We start from the raw sequence: 18,645 nt of genomic DNA on the forward strand, positions 1-18,645 counted from the left end.
ACATATAAAATTAAGTCACGTTTGAGTTAGGTTGAGTTAGGCACGGCCTCAACCCACCCAATCCAAGTTACAGCTCTACCACCATCCACGTAACTTCAACTGTGGGCCAATATGTCTACCAAAAAATTGTGGGTCTATGGATATAAAAGCCATCAGAGAATTTGGTTTTGTAACATGCTGTTCACAAGATCAAGCTAATTGACATGGTACTACAAATCAAGCAAGATACATGCAATAAGAAAGCTGAACTCTGCCGATGTCTTAAGATCCATTCCAACTGTTTTGTATTTGCTTGGTCTCTTTGGGTTTGGTTTTATTAGACAAAGTATATGAAAAGTTCTTCTCTGGTACTATGAGCCGTAGTCTCATTGGGGATAATGGGGAAGTGCTTCTGAAAACTTCATGGATAACTTCTAGGGCCTATGGAAGATTGCTATAAGTGTAAAATATAGTAAAGATGATGAAATAGAAAAAGACAAGTAAAACTTAGAAATATAATGAAGTCGGAATTTGGAGTCCAACTCAGTGAACCCAAAAAAAGAGGATTCATGAGTTACCATGTTATCTGGAAAAAATACAATAATTCGAATGTACCAGAACTCCAGCTCCAAAAGGAATATGTAGTATCCTCAGGGACAGAAAATAGTTTCATTAAAAAAATGAAACAAATAAACATAACCATAAGACCACATAAGCAAGCTGACAGTGATGGATGCACCTATCTTTAATAGAATCCCTCGTCAAGGATTGTGGTGTAATGTTCTGATGGGTTAACAATGCTTCTGCTCACAAATAAATAAACAAAGAAATAAAACTTTCTACTCATCATCCCCTAGTTGAAAATATAGTACTACATAAATGTTTGAAACTTAGATGTAATCAGTTTTAGGATAGTGGTGGTGTTGTTTAATAATGGTGTTCCAGAAGTGTATCTGGATGGGGGAAAATCATTCATCCCAGTTGGTTTTATGCTACAGAGCGTCTGAGAATAAGGCAGTGGGAATACAAGAAAAGAATCATGCTTTTTTATAAATAAATATGTATAAAAATAAGATATCAGATTTACAATGACTAAGGTGACAAGACAAAAGAACATAAACAAAAAGAGAGAAGTAACTACCATTAAAAGATTATACAAATTGCACATATTTTACACACACATCTTTTTGCCAGTAGAAAGAACCATAAATTGGGAATGGATTATTTTCTATTTACTCATTTCATCTGGATAGTCTTCATTTTTTCCTTTTTAGATCAGCATCAGCTAGGTAATCTGTTAAAGGCAAGATATTGATAAATGAGGTTCAGAATGAATTACCATGTTATCTGGAAAAACCATCATCATCATCATCATCATCATCCATGCCTTATCCCAATTATGGAGTTGGATACATGAATCTAGTTTCACCAATCCGTTCCATTTAAAACCATATACACAGCTCAGGGGATTTTTCTTTTTCGGTGAACAAGTTCTTTAGTTTTGCTAGAGCAATGTTTTCGCAGTTTCTCTTCACTGAGGGGGGTTGAAAAGAAAATTAGAGTAACATAGAGATAGTCACCTCTTTCTTCGAGCTGCTATGAGGATCAACTGCAAAATGAATTTCATGCATAAGCCGTTCAATCACTTGACCTACTTGAACTATGCTATGCAGATCTCGAAACAGAGATGAATGCTTTAGTATCAGTTAAATCAGTTCTTCCTAAAACTTTTTATATTTTATTCAAGTGAAGATCATTTTATCCTTTTAACAGCAGTACCTTAAGTTAAAAGTCTTCAAATCTTTAAGGTAGCTTTCCTTGTTCATTGGCTATTTTCTGAGGAATTTTTGGGATTGATTATTGCTTGATCTGATGGTAAAACATTGGAAAATATTGGGCTGAAAAGCATGAGAATGGGGGTTCCAGATTAAAGGGCAGCCACTTTCTGAGAAAAAGAAGGAAGAGAACAAAAAAAATGACTAGAGGTTGGGATTGACTGTTCCTACTCCTAGTTCCATCCCTCCCAAGGCCCTGTATCTCTAGGACCAGCAGTGGGTAATGGCCTTTTTGCTGAGAGAATGGAATGAAATTCAGAATGACATGGTCTACCCTAGCTAACTGGAATGCTCCAGACTCCACTTCTTATACACATTAAAGACAAAATGTGGCACACCATTTGAAATGAATAAGCAACAAAAATACCTTCAAGCAGTTGGTGTAAACCAGTATTAAAACTGCACAGATAGGATTAGTTATTTTGTTTATATTATTGATGTATCAGGTAGAAGTATACCACATTCTTGTATCTGTGCATTTATTTACTTACAGTGCCTTCATTTCTAAGTATGCTTGTTCTCTCTCTCTCTCTGAGAGCCCACCAAGTTTCCTCAGGTGTCAGCTGTCCGAGTGAAAGTTATCCTGGCCCTATTGATTACTTGGGAATTGAGATTCTTAGAAAAAGAAACAGTGACGTGCAACAATAAATCTTTATGTCACTGCTTTGGTTGATATCTTGCATTTTTTTCTGTAATTTGTGTGCCTTTCTATAATTCATCTTTCCAATTTTTGTTTTATTTTTTGACAAGATATATGATATTTTGCAAAGTTTAAAATAGCTAACATATCAGTGTGTATCATATGGTAAGAATCGAATTTGGGGTTGTAATAGTTTTAATCATTAAGAAGTGCTATACATTCTCAAATTCTCAAAGCATAAAAGTAGGGAACAGAAACAGAGTTGCTATATACTCTTGATACAGTGTCAACACAATTGATATACTCTTGATACAGTGTCAACACAATTGATAAATGTAGGGTCCATGTATGTGGGGCCCACATACATTTTACAAGGTGCACCTGACATACAATTGATAAGTCCCACTTACACATTCAAATACGTTTTGTGAAAAAATAACCCAATTTTCTCCCAAGTGTGTGCATCGTACCACACGTTCGAAGAAGACAAGTTACTAAAAGATAGTAAAAGCTTCATTTGAAGCTTCTATAAAAAGCCTAAATTCGGGCTTCTAGCTTCTTTTATGGATTGGAGCTTTTCCTGAATAGATCTCATTATTCCAAACGGAAAAAGCTAGAATTCAGGCTTCTAGGCTTCTAAGCAGCCCGAAGCCCACATGAAAAGACTTACCAAGCGCGGCCTTACAAAAATGGTGACGTTCAGATTCCCCTTTTCCCTGTTCATCTTCTTCTATTCATTGTTTAGGACATGGATTTCAATCCACCGTTGACCCGAACGATCGGACTGTTCAACTTGAAAATCATCTAGACAACTGGTTTTGTTTTACCCCAAACCTAGTTTATGGTCAAAAGTGATGGCATCTCCCAAATTCTTTGAAGATCATATGCATAGATGGTGAAAAGTGAAATGAACATTAATTCAGATAATGGATAAAGGAGCATCTAGAGAGCCAGTTGGTCCAAATAAGTGTTGCATGGACATGGGCAAGTATAAACTATTAAAATACTCCATATTTTGTTGAATTCTAACATTATATATTTCAACTTTTGTTGAATTTAACACTATAATCCCACAGGAAAAAATATCAAAAGCTTACCTTTGTTACTTGATAATATTTCATAGGAAAAGTGGCATTCAATGCATACACTACCAGTTCATTTATATTAAATAAGCAATGAAAGAATGAGAAGTGCCACATAGAAGTGCCCCTCAACAATCCATGGAGTGTTGGTGTCTCCGACATGGTTGACACCAATGGCTCATCCATTTAGGAGAGTTCATGCAAAACTGGTCCAAACAATGCAGACTTCTTGACCAAAAAAAGTGAATTTTGCCTCTGACAAATTGATGTGATCACTCCACCTTCAGACATCTCAAGATGATAGTCATGAAATTGGTAAATAATGAAAGAAAATATTTAAATTGTAGCTAACTATCTTAAATCTTTTGATATTTTTGTCTTCTTGTTAATGCATTTTCTGGAATTCTTCTAAGAATATCACTCATGAATATCAGTACTAGACTATTAGCTGTATCTAAAGAAATCAAGCTCTACCAAAACAAAATATACAGTAAGTTACAAAAAAAAAAAAGCTGCGAATAAAAGATCATAGACCCTGCTTCATTTGTGAATTAACATTCTACAAATTTTCCGTGGAAACATTTTTGGAACCACAAAAATCTTATTTTACCTCGGTACACCTTCAATAGATCATTAGCCTCATCCAGGTACTTCATCACAAACTTCTCTAAAAACTTTGACATCAGGTAGTATTAAGACAGTTGCAATGCTTAAATACTCCTTGATCAATCCCTTGGAGAGCAGAACCTGAATTACAGACAACCTTGGAATAACCCTGTTCTCCAAGCTAAGCCCAAATAGCGGCACGTTTCTAGAAAGAACTGCCGGGTCCAGGTTCAATTTGTTCATGAAGTATTCCAACTTACTCCTGATATTCTTCTCCGAGATAGCAAAGCAGTAGGGGTTCCTTTTGAACATCAAAAGAATATCACCATCAGACCAACCAAAGCTCCTATAGACATCAAATTTAGATTCCCATTTAGCTTTATTCATCCCTGCTTTGACATTATACTGCTTTGATAAACATTGTACTTGAGGGGTCGAAACCCATTTCACTGATATCCTTGACCAACTCTTTAAACCGATCGCTACTCAGATTTATTATACGAGGCAACAACATGAACATTTTTTGAGATATTGGATTCGGGGACACCATGATCACGCAAGATCGAAATTTTGGGTTTTAATGCTTCTAGGACATTATATTGGAAAATCCAAGTGAAACGATTAATGACTACGGCGATGTTTTTCTCTGTACGAAGTAAAGTCTTGAGAAAATCTAGCATAGGGAGGATTTGCTTCTCTAACCTCCTTGAAAAAATGTAAACGGCTGAAGAAGAGAGTATCCTAGCAACGTCGGGGCCTGACAATCCTACTTGACTGAGAGACCGAATTTTGGGCTCAAGGGTTTTTGCTGGATCGGCCAAGAGTAATGATGGGCGCTTAAAAATGAGTTCTGCGATCTGGGTTTTGGTGAACCCATGCTTTTCAAATAATTTGAGGACTGAGTCTTTTCTTCCCGTCTTCCAAGAGGACTTTCTCCGCAAGTGAAAGGGCTGTTTCTGGTGAGAACCCACAAGTGTTTACTAGGTAAGAAACCGTAAAAGAGGAGTCGTTTGCAGAATTTGAGATGTTGGAAATGAATTTAGAAAGTGGATTTTGAAGATACTTGAGAAGTTCCCCATTGCTCCGTAGCTGGATGATTAGTCTTTTGCAGCGAAAACCAAACATCGCACGAGATTAAAAGAGGATGTTTATAGAACTTACAGGTTTAAGCCCTCAAGGAGTTGGGGGGAATTGACTTGGCGCTTCACGGATTCATGCTGCTTTTGTTTCAGATCGGGAAGGAGAAAACTGTTGAACCCAACCGTGCCCTAGTTATGAGGCAAACGTTGGCATAGTGGCATACAGATGCAGTATCAGATCCGGGGACCGGGGTTGCGCTGAGCGGGTCGGGCTTGGGCCTACCCCAATCCAAGCCCAAACTGAATTGCGTAAAGCTTCTTTTGAGTCCGCTCGAATCGTATTTATCTAACTGTTTCCTTTTAAGTTTCAAATTCCTTTTTATAACCATGAAACCAAGTAAAGAGCTAAATTGGAAGATAGCAATATTGCAAGAAGGGAAAAAATTTAACTATAATGGAAAACATAGTTGCATGAATATAAAGGTAAGGTTTTAAAAGTTAAATGCGGAGGTGAGGCATTTGGGTGTCGAAGAGGCGAGGCTAACTCGTTAACCTCAGGCGGTTCGAGGCATAAGCCTCAAGGTATAAATATATATATTTTTTTAATTTTATGTCTATAAATATAATGTATGTATATGACATAATTTATTTTATTTTATAGCTAATTTATATGTTTTCTTTTTATTACATATTCTTTTTAATCTATATGAGTTTATTATCTTATAGCAATTTTTATATTTATATTTATTCTTGTCTAAAAATTAAGGGCAAATTTCTTAAATTATCCTTATAGTTTAGTTAATTGACTAACTTTACCCTTACTATTTATATATTGAATTAAAGTACTACTGTTTCAGACTAGGAATGGCAACGGGGTAGGTACTACATTCCCGATCCCCGACGCTGACCCTAAATCACCCCCCATCCTTGTCCCTGATCCCTAGTGGGGAAAGGAAGCCCCCCTCCATCCCCAACTCTAATGGGGGAATTCATCCCCGTCAAAGAGCTGAATCTCCTACGAACTAGAGACTGAGTTTGAGTCTCTAAGAGAATGAGATTTTGAGAATGAGAGAGAGAGAGAGAGAGAGGGAGAAAGGACCGTTTCAAGAGTTGAGGTCAGTGATGAGGGAGAATCTGAAGGGCAAGGCAACAACAACGATGGTTGGTAACGATGATGAAAGTTGAAGGAAGATTGAAGAAGTGAAACTCTTCTTTGAGTATCTCTTCTCTATCCTTTGTTGAGACTCGAGTATCTGTTTCCTTTGTCTGATGTCTGAAGCGATGGGCGAGTGGCAATAGTGAACGATGGTAGTCCACTGGTTTCGGTACCACCAGTACCGAGTTTCAGTTTTCCAAACTGAAACAAAACCGGTACCACCGGTTAACTAGTCCACTAGTTTCGGTTTTTGACCAATTTAGTTTTTTATATTTATAATATATATTATATAAATATATGTATAATGTTATATTATAAATAATAAATGATACAATATATTATAAATGTTTTAAAAAAATATAATATACCTTGAAATATATCATTATAAATATAATATAAGCATATATTTATATCATAGAAAATATGTGACATATATTAAAAATATATATAAAGTATACATATAAATATATATACTAGTCGGTTTGGTTAACTATCATTTTTTTGTAGGTTAACCAAAAACCAAGCCTGTCCTTCGATTTTACAAAAATTCCAAACTGAAACCAAATTGATTGCTTTGGTTAACCACATTTTGCGTTTTGGGTTTCTCGATTTGGTTCAGTTTTTTGGTTTTTTTGGTTTTTCATAGACACCCCTAATAAAAAGCAAAGAATTATAGTAGCAATGCCTTTTGTTATTTAGCTAGTTCGTTAGAATCTGAAACAAGTTGAAAATCGGAAGAACCTTTGTGTAGAAGGAAAGGAAGAATTTGACATTGATTATTAAACAAATATGAATATTGTAGAGGAAGTTTGGTCACCAGCCTAGATTTATTTATTTGTTGTTGGGGGAATAGGTTAAGCATGGGAACAATATTACTCATATTCTTCATGCTCTCCATCAATAATAATCTCCACAAGTAGGGGTGTTCACATTAAATGTCAAATCGATCAAACCAGATTGACCCGATCCTATCTGGTTGATTTTTCAAAGCCACCAGTTGGTTTTGGTTTGTATGAGAAAATAAGCCAACAACTTGGTTCGACTTTGGTTTTCACAAAAATGTACCACATCAAATCGAACCAATCCTATATGTTTAAGTAATTACTAATTAGTCCATGCCCTATATGTTAAATGTTTATATATTTTGTTTGTGTTTTATTTGAATTTTGAAAAAAATGGTTATTTATGATAAAAACTAAAAGCGCAAAACCAATACAAATATAATATAATGGTACAATATTTAATTTAGTTTTGTATAAATTTAAATATGCATTGACAAAAAATCAATTTTGCATAAAAAACTAATTAATTTAAATATATTTTGGTTTTACATAAAAATTAAAAAAAAAACTCAAATATAAATAGATTTTAAATATAAATATTTCAGTTTAAGTTATATATAAAACTGATTAAAACAGTGATAAACTAACCTTTCATGTTTGAGTAGATTTTGCTAGCTTTAGAATCCATGAGTTTTAGTTTGTTCAATAAATAAAGTGACTAAGTCAAATCTGTTGAATAAAATAACTCAAAGCGATCCAAGCTGACCTCCAATGACACTAATGACTCACCAGTCACCAACACCACCACCCCCCAAACCCGAAAAGACAAATTGTCTTTGTTTTCTATTTCATGAATTTTGCATCCAATTTTGATGGCTTCTTCATTCAGTACTCAATATCTTCTAATGGATTTTGATTAGGCTGAAAAAAATAAATGTCTTTTTTTAATGAAAGAATTGACCGATAAAAGCTCTTTTTAGCTACAGTCACTCTCCTATCTCCACCCAACGAGATATCCGCTGAATATCGGGATGCAAGTGACGAGGGAGTGACAAGAGAGAGGAAAAAGAGGGTTGGAAAATTGAATCGGGGGTGGGTCAGGAATGGCCATTCCCTCAAATGGGGGATTGCCATTTCTTTTGAATGGGAATAGGAATCCGATTCTATCCAATCAAATGGTTGGAATCGGAATGAACCAGTTCCAATTCCATACCTTTATTTATATGAATCAAACAGACCCTAAGAATTAGAATTATTTTTTTTTTAATCATATGACATGCATTAATGAGAATTGAAAATTTTCACATGTCTATATTTCAGAAGCATTTTAACAAAGAAAGTTTCCATTAAAGATAAAGATGAAGGTTTGGTGGAACTGTTGACTTGGGTGGAAAGGGACCGTAGAGAAACGAGAGAGAAGTTCAGATACAGCATTTTTATAATTCTGGAGGCCACCGGGTCTTGGGTTGCACAACTACAACCTCCATACTCCATCTTTATAATTGTGGAATACATAAACAGATACAGGGCGGCCACATTCCATGAACAGTCAACGAATTAAAGACTTTGGTGATAATTCCAAAGATGATTGCAAACTGTAACATCAATGATGACTTTGAGTATTAAAGAATTCTAATTTTTTAAGTCTTCAAGCGTAGAAGACCCTGTCCCAGACTTTCAATCATCCAAATAATTCCACTGTTGAATCTTGTCCACAGCCCACATTTATTGGCATCTATTTTACGACATTGAACTGTTTATTTGACCCAAAATCTAGTTTTTAGGATTATGAGTTTCGTGATCACCATCTCAAAATTTTGTTGTTTTTATAATTTCTTCAACTTTTGGCTGATTTCTACCAAAAAAATAATTTTTGATTGAAAAATATGGTTTTTATAAATTCTTACAGTTTTTTATAATTTATTTTTTCAATTCTTGTTATTTTTTGACAAAATATATGATATTTTACAAGGTTTAAAATCAAGTTTCAGGTTGTAATTGTCTTAATCATTAATAAGGGCCATACATTCCCAAATTGTCAAAACCTAAAAAGAAGTAAATACAAAACAGAGTTTCTATACACACTTGATACACAAGTGTGAAGACTATTGATATTTTGAACCTCGGTGTTTTGGGTTTCAAAGGTAAAAATCTGAATCACTAAATCCCCTCTTTTTTCAATGAAACCATCTGAGAATCAATAATCCAATCTAGTGTTTGAAATGTGAAAGTGTGGTCAGTCATTTCTCAATCTACGAAACCAATTTTCTAAAAAGGCTTAAACCTAGGAGGTGTGAGGCATATGCGTTGAGGTGAGGCATTTAGATTTTGTACCAAGGCCTAAGCTTTACAACTTTAGTTTGAAACATAAAATATAAAATGCTTATAATTGTTAATTGTTAATGATTAATTATTATTTTATTTAACGCTTAAAAATTAAAACTTATTGTTTATAAACTTCTATTTTATGGATATTTGTACCTTCTACCATTCAAACATTGCATATTATATGTTATTTTTATCATTTATAAAATTTAATTAATTTTTTTTCTTAAATTTTGAGATTAATGTCTTACATCACATTGAGACTTATGTCTCACCATTTGGGCCACTACGCCTCAAAATTACACCTTTAGCTTTTTAAAACCTTTCTTCTACCTTCACATGCAAACTTATTCCGATGGAGTTGTTCTTGTTCCATACACCACCAGTTTGGGTCAGGGGTTAGGAGAATGTTCCAATGTTCCAGATCTAGTTTTCATGGAGGTAGCAAATACAAACCAATTAAATAGTAAGTGGCATGGAAATAGAACTACTAAGGATCCACTAAAAAGATTATGTTTTTTTAATAGTGTCAGTCCATTCCCCGTCCCCTTAACCCCCAACTTTATTGATAGTGGTATTTGATCCCAAGTCTCTAATAAGTCAAAGATCATATCAACATCATCAATTAGCAACTGAGCACAAAATTATGGCCTCCGAAAGTTTTAATATTAATTTAGTGCACAACCCATGACCAAATAGCTATGTTAAACAAGTCAATGGTTCAACTAGCTGAGTTGGACAATTTTTTACCAATCCCTAGGTTTTAAGAGAACTGGACAAAGTATCATGACCAGGTGATGGCTCAAACAACTCAATTGTTCAGACCAATGACGGGTTGAAAATACTGTCAGTTAATGATGAGATGATGATCACTACATCTAGACGTTTTTTTTATATATCATCCCAAAGAATTCAAATTGTTGTTGTAGCAATAACACTGAAGACACATAACAGAGCAACTGCCTATTTGTACGAAAGGCAACAGGCCAGGGCAGGGCTGGGTTTGGCATGCCTTGTTCCTACCCCAAACCCAATTACCCTGCCTTCTAATTGTAAGCCATTTCAAAGACACGAAGAAGTTATTGGATTACAACATGCTGCAAGATTTTCTGGTACTGTGTCTTTCGGGTCTCATAGTCAAACCTACTACTCATATTAGGCTTTATGGTAATCTAATATTTCAAATTTCTCATTATCAGATTTTCCCTGCAAGAAAAAACACTTATTAGGTATACATAAACTTTGTTGGGAAATTAAGCTTTAAGATGAGCTTTCCTTGCTAGTTAACAAAGACTGCCTCATCACTTGTCAAACTTAGGCTTAAAGACTCCTTAACAAGGATTCTTTTACATTTGATTATGTAAAAACTACTATAATTTTACTTCAAGAAATATAAATATCCATCTTGTTTGGATGTTTTCTTACTACCAATAATGTATAAACATCAACATTGGAAATTAAAAATAATTATGTACATAAAATGAAAATCTTAACAGCCACTTCCAACACCTATCAATGCACCCATTAATGACTCTGTAGTACTTTTGACGCCAATTCTTGCTCAAAATCAGCGGGATAATGACACCCTAAAAACCCAATGCATAACAAATAGTCACGTATGAATAGAAAAACAAGTCTTCATCCATGACCTTGGCTAACAATTTCTTCTTCCCACCTCCAAAGTCATTGCCTTTAGGCCTTGGTGGCTGGTTCTTGAATAAGGAACAATTCTTTTGTAGTGGTGGTCCACAGAGTTCATCATTACCAATATAACTACTGTTATCAAAAGTAATAAGGTGATCTTCATAAGGGATCCTACCCGAGAGATTATTGAAGGCCACACTGAAGGTCTTAAGAAAATTGAGTTTGGTTATTTGATGTGGGATCCTTCCTTCAAGTTTGTTGTGAGAAAGATCCAAACTTTCCAATTGTTCTAGATTTTGAAAGGATTCAGGGATATGGCCTGACAAAAAATTATTGGAAAGGTTCAATGAGTGGAGTTCTCTCAGGTCTCCTATTTCTATTGGAATTTGACCTGTTAGTTGGTTATTTGACAAATCAATCCCAGTCATGTACCTTAGAGGATCACCTTCGTAAGTGTGCATGTTACCCTTTGTGAAAAAAATAATTTTGACTTCACCGTCCATTTCGCCGCCTTGATCAAAATAAGGGAGAAACTCTTGAAGTTCAGATTTTTCCTTCCATGATGTAATGCTGTTGAGACAAGAAGGTATGCTCCCTGACAAATGGTTATTTGAAAGATCTAATGTGTGCAACTTTGTCATTTGGCATAATGACTTTGGTATTTGGCCAAAAAAATAGTTTCCTCTCAAGTGAAGAACACCCAAATTTGGAAAAACAGGCAGATGATTTGGAAGATAGCCAAGCAAATAATTCCCACTTAGATCCATCATGTGAAGAGATGGAACACTTGATGCATTGATTATGATGGGTTTTGTGAAACAATTTCCTCCAAGATGTAAATCAACTAATCTATCCATTTTGGAAAATATTGGCATACCACGCAACTTGTTGTTTGATAAGATTAATTGTGATAAGAAGGTTTTGTTTTGGGATAATCCATTAGATACTTCTCCTGTTAGAGTATTGTTGGACAAGTCTAGCACTTCTAATTGCCACATCCTACTGAATGAAGATGGAATCTTGCCTTCAAGTTTATTCATTGACATGTTAAGAAAATGTAGGCCAGGAAAGAAGTCACTGATATTTGTAGGAAGCTGCCCTTTAATTTGGTTGTCAGAAATGTCATGAAAGGTCAGACTTGTTGTTTCATTTTGGAAAGGCAATTTTGGAAGTCAACTAAATGGTTACCCCTTAAGGACAAGTGTTTTGGTGAAGTATTATTGTACAACAATGAGGGAGAAATGGTTCCTTGAAGAGAGGTATGAGATAAAGACAATACTGTTAAGTATTATTGTACTCTTCCTATTGAGGTTGCAATTGTCTACATATAAATCATTTAGTTGGAAAGATGGAATCCAAGATAGTGACTCAGTATCAACACCCAAGTTATAATTGTTGGAAAGATCAATTTTTGTTAATTGTGAGAGATTAGCAAAGATAGACAAGGAGAGCTTTCCAGAAAACTGGTTATTTGAAAGATAAAGGGACTCTAGTGAAGTTAGATTGTTAAAAATCCAAGGAGCAATATTGCTTGTAATTTGATTATCAGAAAGATCCAATCTTTGTAAGTTCCTCAATTGATAGAGCCCTGTAAAGAGAATTTAAGAGACATATCCATTAGTATGAAGATGTATTATACTATATTTCATATAACAAGCTAGCATTTCTCATTCAACTACGAGTTTGGGCTTTTCTTTCACTAAATGGCATGGAATTCATTATTGAGTACTATTAATTGAACCTAGAAGAAGTTTTTGTTTAAGAAACGATGATACCATAATATCTCTGAAACTCAAAGAAGTTCTAGTGTAGTGAATGTGCAGAGTTGAAACTCAAATTGGTGCTTTACAAAGAGGTGAACAAGAGATCTCTGAAGTTGGCTGGAAAAAGAAGGCTTAGGTGAACATTGTTGTTTTGTGGACTTTAGTGAAGAGACAAGTCAAAAATTTTAGTGAAACTGTAATTCTTTAGTGGTTCTTATGTAGGAAATCCCTTGGTCATTCAAATTTCAAACCACTATAGCTTTTAAGTGGGTAAAGAATAAGGTTTTAATTAAATGCTTGGGTTTTGTACAATCTGATCCAGATCTGAAAACCGGATCCCATCTTCAATTGTGATTGGACTATCCCTTGTGGTCTAGATAGTTTTTTTTATCTAATCAACTCTCGTCTAGATGTTTTCTTAATCCGATTACATAAATTACTTTTTAGACCGCTTATTTTATTCAATCGATTCTAGCCTACACTCTTTTCTACATCTTGTTCATGAATTACTAATAATTAGTAGTAATTCAGTTAAAATTCTTAAAAATTAACTGTAATTTTTGAAAATAAGAGGTGGAAATTATTGATTTGAGAAAATTAATAAAATAACAATTATTATTTTAATAGTAATAATAATAATTTTTATTAAATAAAGACAATAACAATTATTAAATAATCATAGTAAGTACAATAATTTAAACAATGAAAATTTACAAAATTAAATAATAAAAGTGATTACAATTTTTTTAAATAATTTTTATTATTCAATAATTATTAAAAAATTTGCAAAATTACGCCAAATTTTAAAATAATAATTCTGATAATATTATTATTTTGAATTACAAATCATTAATGTTATGTTTTCAATAATAATTTTCATGATGTTATTGATATTATGGTAAATTTCTTAGACTCTCAAATACAAATATGTACAATGAAAATGCATACAAAATAATATAAAATATAAGGTTTTGTACTCTATATATTTGCATTTGTACCTTTCCAAACTGGGCCTAAAATTACCAATAAGGTTTAGTAAATTCACTCACTCACCCTATTCCTAAGTTTTTGGACAATTGACAATCCTTGGTTATCATTAACAAGAAAATTGAAAAGATTATTTTACCCTTCAATCCCCCTTAGTTTTTCAAAATGAAAACAACCACCACTCTATTTCTACTTTTTCAAAATGGAAAAAAAGACGAAGCAGCATAAACCTTGCTTGACTACACAACCTCAAATCCTCTTTTGTGGTTTGTAGTCTACTCGGTCGGAGCAAGAGGTTTGCGAACGGAAGGGCATCTCCTCAATGGGTTTCCTTTTAGCCAATGAGACCTTTTCTTTTATAATCTGAAATAGAACCGTTTGCTGACCTGGGTTTTTATAATCCAAAATAGAATTGTTTCCTTTTAGACCAGTGAGACCTGTTATTCTCCGAGCGGTGGTCACAAAGCTAAGACAAGGCTTTATGTTTCTAATTTGAATTCAAGGGTTGCAGGTTAGGATTTGGTAACAAAGATGAGACAGAGCTTTTGGGGAAGGTTTTGTCCTTCTCTGAGCAACGGTCACTAATATGAGACGAAGCTTTTTGTTTCTAATTTGAATTCGATGATGGCAAGTTGTAATTGGCAGCAATGACAGTGTTCTTCTCTTTCAACAATTATTGAAATTTCAAAATATGTAAAATTTACAATAATATTTATCAATAAATCATCATCATTATATTTTCTCCAATAATTAACAGTAAGTCATTTTTAATTATGGGTAAATTATTAGAAATTATTGAAATTGTAAGAATTATTTGTTTGAAAATTTGTTTTACAATTCCATCAGTTAATTTCGTCTGAAATAATAAAAATAATAATATAAAATAGAATGATAATTAATAATATTAAATATATTTGAGAAATATTTAATAAAATCCACTAAAATAATAAAATTAAAATCAATTATAAAATAGTAATGACTAGTAAAAAACTTATAGCACTAAATTTCTAAAATTAATAGAAGGTGATAAAAATAATAAAGTTAAATTAAATTTACCTAGTACATAACCAAATGATAATGCTTGGGTCGAACTTGTTCTCACTCAAACCAATTTGCATATATAAAAGAAACATTCAAATAAAGAGTAGGTAAGATTGATATAATTGGTACCTGTTGGTAAACTTGTGAGCTTGTTCCAGTAAATATCGTGTATTTCCAGTGAAGAGAGGTTATGCAAAAGGCCTGAGGGTAGGCCTTCATTGGTTAGAGAGTTATCGGCTAGACTCAATTCCTTGAGATTCTTCAGTCCACCCAATCCTGCAAATGTAAATGCACCACATACATATTAAATATTAATTATTGTAACTACGTAAACAGGGCTTTATTAAATAATAGAATTTATTTACTAACAATCCACATCCCATACTCGATGTGGCCTTGGCCTTGGCATAATAATCCACCACCAAAGTAATTAGAGAGAAGAAGGAGGAGGGTGACAGCATACAACCTCACCATCTTCTTACACCAACACCAACACCTCATCTCCATACTCGATGATCGCCTTCACTTTCAGTTAAATTAAAAGGGTGGGTTTTATAATTCCAATCCTAAGATTAATTATTGCAGACCGATGCTCATTTCAAATGACTTTGGGGAGGTCAAGGTAAAGTGGATAAATCCAACTCCAAGATTAATTATTGCAGACCGATGCTCACTCCAAATGACTTTGGGGAGGTCAAGGTCAAGCGGATAAATCCAGCTCCAAGATTAAATATTGCAGACCGATGCTCACTCTAAATGACTTTGGGGAGGTCAAGGTCAAGCCGGTAAATCCAACTCCATGATTAATTAATGCAGATCGATGCTCACTCTAAATGACTTTGGGGAGGTCAAGGTCAAGCGGATAAATCCAACTCCAAGATTAATTACTGTAGACCGATGCTCACTCCAAATGACTTTGGGGAGATCAAGGTCAAGCCGGTAAATCCAACTCCATGATTAATTAATGCAAACCGATGCTCACTCTAAATGACTTTGGGGAGGTCAAGGTCAAGCCGGTAAATCCAACTCCATGATTAATTAATGCAGACCGATGCTCACTCCAAATGAAATGACTTTGGGGAGGTCAAGGTCAAACCGGTAAATCCAACTCCAAGATTAATTATTGCAGACCGATGCTCACTCCAAATGACTTTGGGGAGGTCACGGTCAAGCCGGTAAATCCAACTCCATGATTAATTAATGCAGACCGAACTCACTCCAAATGAAATGACTTTGGGGTGGTCAAGGTCAAGCCGGTAAATCCAAATCCATGATTAATTTATGCAGATCGATGCTCACTTCAAATGAGTTTGGGGAGGACAATGTCAAGCGGATAAATCCATCTCCAAGATTAATTATTGCAGACCGACGCTCACTCCAAATGACTTTGGGGAGGTTATGGTCAAGCCGGTAAATCCAACTCCATGATTAATTAATGCAGACCGATGCTCACTACAAATGAAATGACTTTGGGGAGGTCAAGGTGAAGACGGTAAATCCAACTCCATGATTAATTAATGCAGACCAATGCTCACCCAAAATGACTTTGGGGAGGTCAAGGTCAAGCGGATAAATCCAACTCTAAGATTAATTATTGCAGACCGATTCTCACTCCAAATGACTTTTGGGAAGAAATTAACAATTCCAAGTCTTCAAGAGTGCATGGGACCTTGGGGAGGTCAAGGTCAAGCCGGTAAATCCAACTCCATGATTAATTAATGCAGACAGATACTCACTCCAAATTAAATGACTTTGGGGAGGTCAAGGTCAAACCGGTAAATCTAACTCCATGATTATTTAATGTTGACCGATGCTCACTCCAAATGAATTTGGGGAGGTCAAGGTCAAGCGGGTAAATCCAACTCCAAGATTAATTTTTGCAGACCTATACTCACTCCAAATGACTTTGGGGAGGTCAAGGTCAAGCCGGTAAATCCAACTCCAAGATTAATTAAGGCAGACCGATGCTCACTCCAAATGAAATGACTTTGGAGAGGTCAAGGTCAAGCCGGTAAATCAAACTCCATGATTAATTAATGCAGATCGATGCTCACTCCAAATGACTTTGGGGAGGTCTTGGTCAAGCAGATAAATTCAACTCCAAGATTAATTATTGCAGACCGATGCTCACTCCAAATGACTTTGGGGGGGGGTCAAGGTCAAGCCGGTAAATCCAAATCCACGATTAATTAATGCAGACCGATGCTCACTCCAAATGAAATGACTTTGGGGAGGTCAAGGTCAAGCCGGTAAATCCATCTCCATGATTATTTAATGCAAACCGATGATCACTCCAAATGACTTTGGGGAGGTCAAGGTCAAGCGGATAAATCCAACTCCAAGATTATTTATTGCAAACCGATGCTCACTCCAAATGACTAAGGGAGGTCAAGGTCAAACCAGTAAATCCAACTCCATGATTAATTAATGCAGGACGAACTCACTCCAAATGAAATGACTTTGGGGAGGTCAAGGTCAAGCCGGTAAATCAAAATCCATGATTAATTAATGCAGATCGATGCTCACTCCAAATGACTTTGGGGAGGTCAAGGTCAAGCGGATAAATCCAACTCCAAGATTAATTTTTGCAGACCGATGTTCACTCCAAATGACTTTGGGGAGGTCATGGTCAAGCCGGTAAATCCAACTCCATGATTAATTAATGCAGACCGATGCTCACTCCAAATGAAATGACTTTGGGGAGGTCAAGGTCAAACCGGTAAATCTAACTCAATGATTAATTAATGCACATCGATGCTCACTCCAAATGACGTTGGGGAGGTCAAAGTCAAGCGGGTAAATCCAACTCCATGATTAATTTTCGCAGACCTATGCTCACTCCAAATGACTTTGGGGAGGTCATGGTCAAGTTAGTAAATCCAACTCCAGGATTAATTAAGGCAGACCGATGCTCACTCCCAATGAAATGACTTTGGGGAGGTCAAGGTCAAGCCGGTAAATCCAACTCCATGATTAATTAATGCAGATCGCTGCTCACTCGAAATGACTTTGGGGAGGTCTTGGTCAAGCAGATAAATCCAACTCCAAGATTAATTATTGCAGACCGATGCTCACTTCAAATGACTTTGGGGAGGTCAAGGTCAAGTAGGTAAATCCAACTCCATGATTAATTAATGCAGACCGATTCTCACTCCAAATAAAATGACTTTGGGGAGGTCAAGGTCAAGCCGGTAAATCAAAATCCATGATTAATTAATGCAGATCGATGCTCACTCCAAATGACTTTGGGGAGGTCAAGGTCAAGCAGATAAATCCAACTCCAAGATTAATTTTTGCAGACCGATGTTCACTCCAAATGACTTTGGGGAGGTCATGGTCAAACCGGTAAATCCCACTCCATGATTAAATAATGCAGACCGATGCTCACTCCAAATGAAATGACTTTGGGGAGGTCAAGGTCAAGCCGGCAAATTGAATTCCATGATTAATTAATGCAGACCGATGCTCACTCGAAATGATTTTGGGGAGGTCAAGGTCAAGCGGATAAATCCAACTACAAGATTAATTATTGCAGACCGATGCTCACTCCAAATGACTTTGGGTAGGTCAAGGTCAAGCGGATAAATCCATCTCCAAGATTAATTATTGCAGACCGATGGTCACTCCAAATGACTTTGGGGAGGTCGTGGTCAAGCCGGTAAATCCAACTCCATGATTAATTAATGCAGACCGATGCTCACTACAAATGAAATGACTTTGGGGAGG

The 18,645-nt window shown here is 35.3% G+C and overlaps 1 long non-coding RNA gene and 1 pseudogene across 1 annotated transcript; both read right to left on the minus strand.

Annotated features, from left to right (window-relative positions):
- Nucleotides 1–1,003: 1,003 nt before the first annotated feature.
- On the minus strand, nucleotides 1,004–5,745 carry LOC148791421 (uncharacterized). The gene is made up of 2 exons (XR_016075907.1): nucleotides 5,304–5,745; nucleotides 1,004–1,588 (listed from the first exon to the last, which is right to left on the minus strand). It is a non-coding gene; the product is annotated as an uncharacterized LOC148791421 (long non-coding RNA).
- On the minus strand, nucleotides 4,050–5,310 carry LOC148791422 (transcription termination factor MTERF15, mitochondrial-like; annotated as a pseudogene).
- Nucleotides 5,746–18,645: the final 12,900 nt, after the last annotated feature.

Source organism: Nelumbo nucifera, chromosome 5 (genome assembly GCF_055504915.1).
Source record: "Nelumbo nucifera cultivar China Antique chromosome 5, China Antique-T2T, whole genome shotgun sequence".
Classification (NCBI taxonomy): Eukaryota; Viridiplantae; Streptophyta; class Magnoliopsida; order Proteales; family Nelumbonaceae; genus Nelumbo; species Nelumbo nucifera.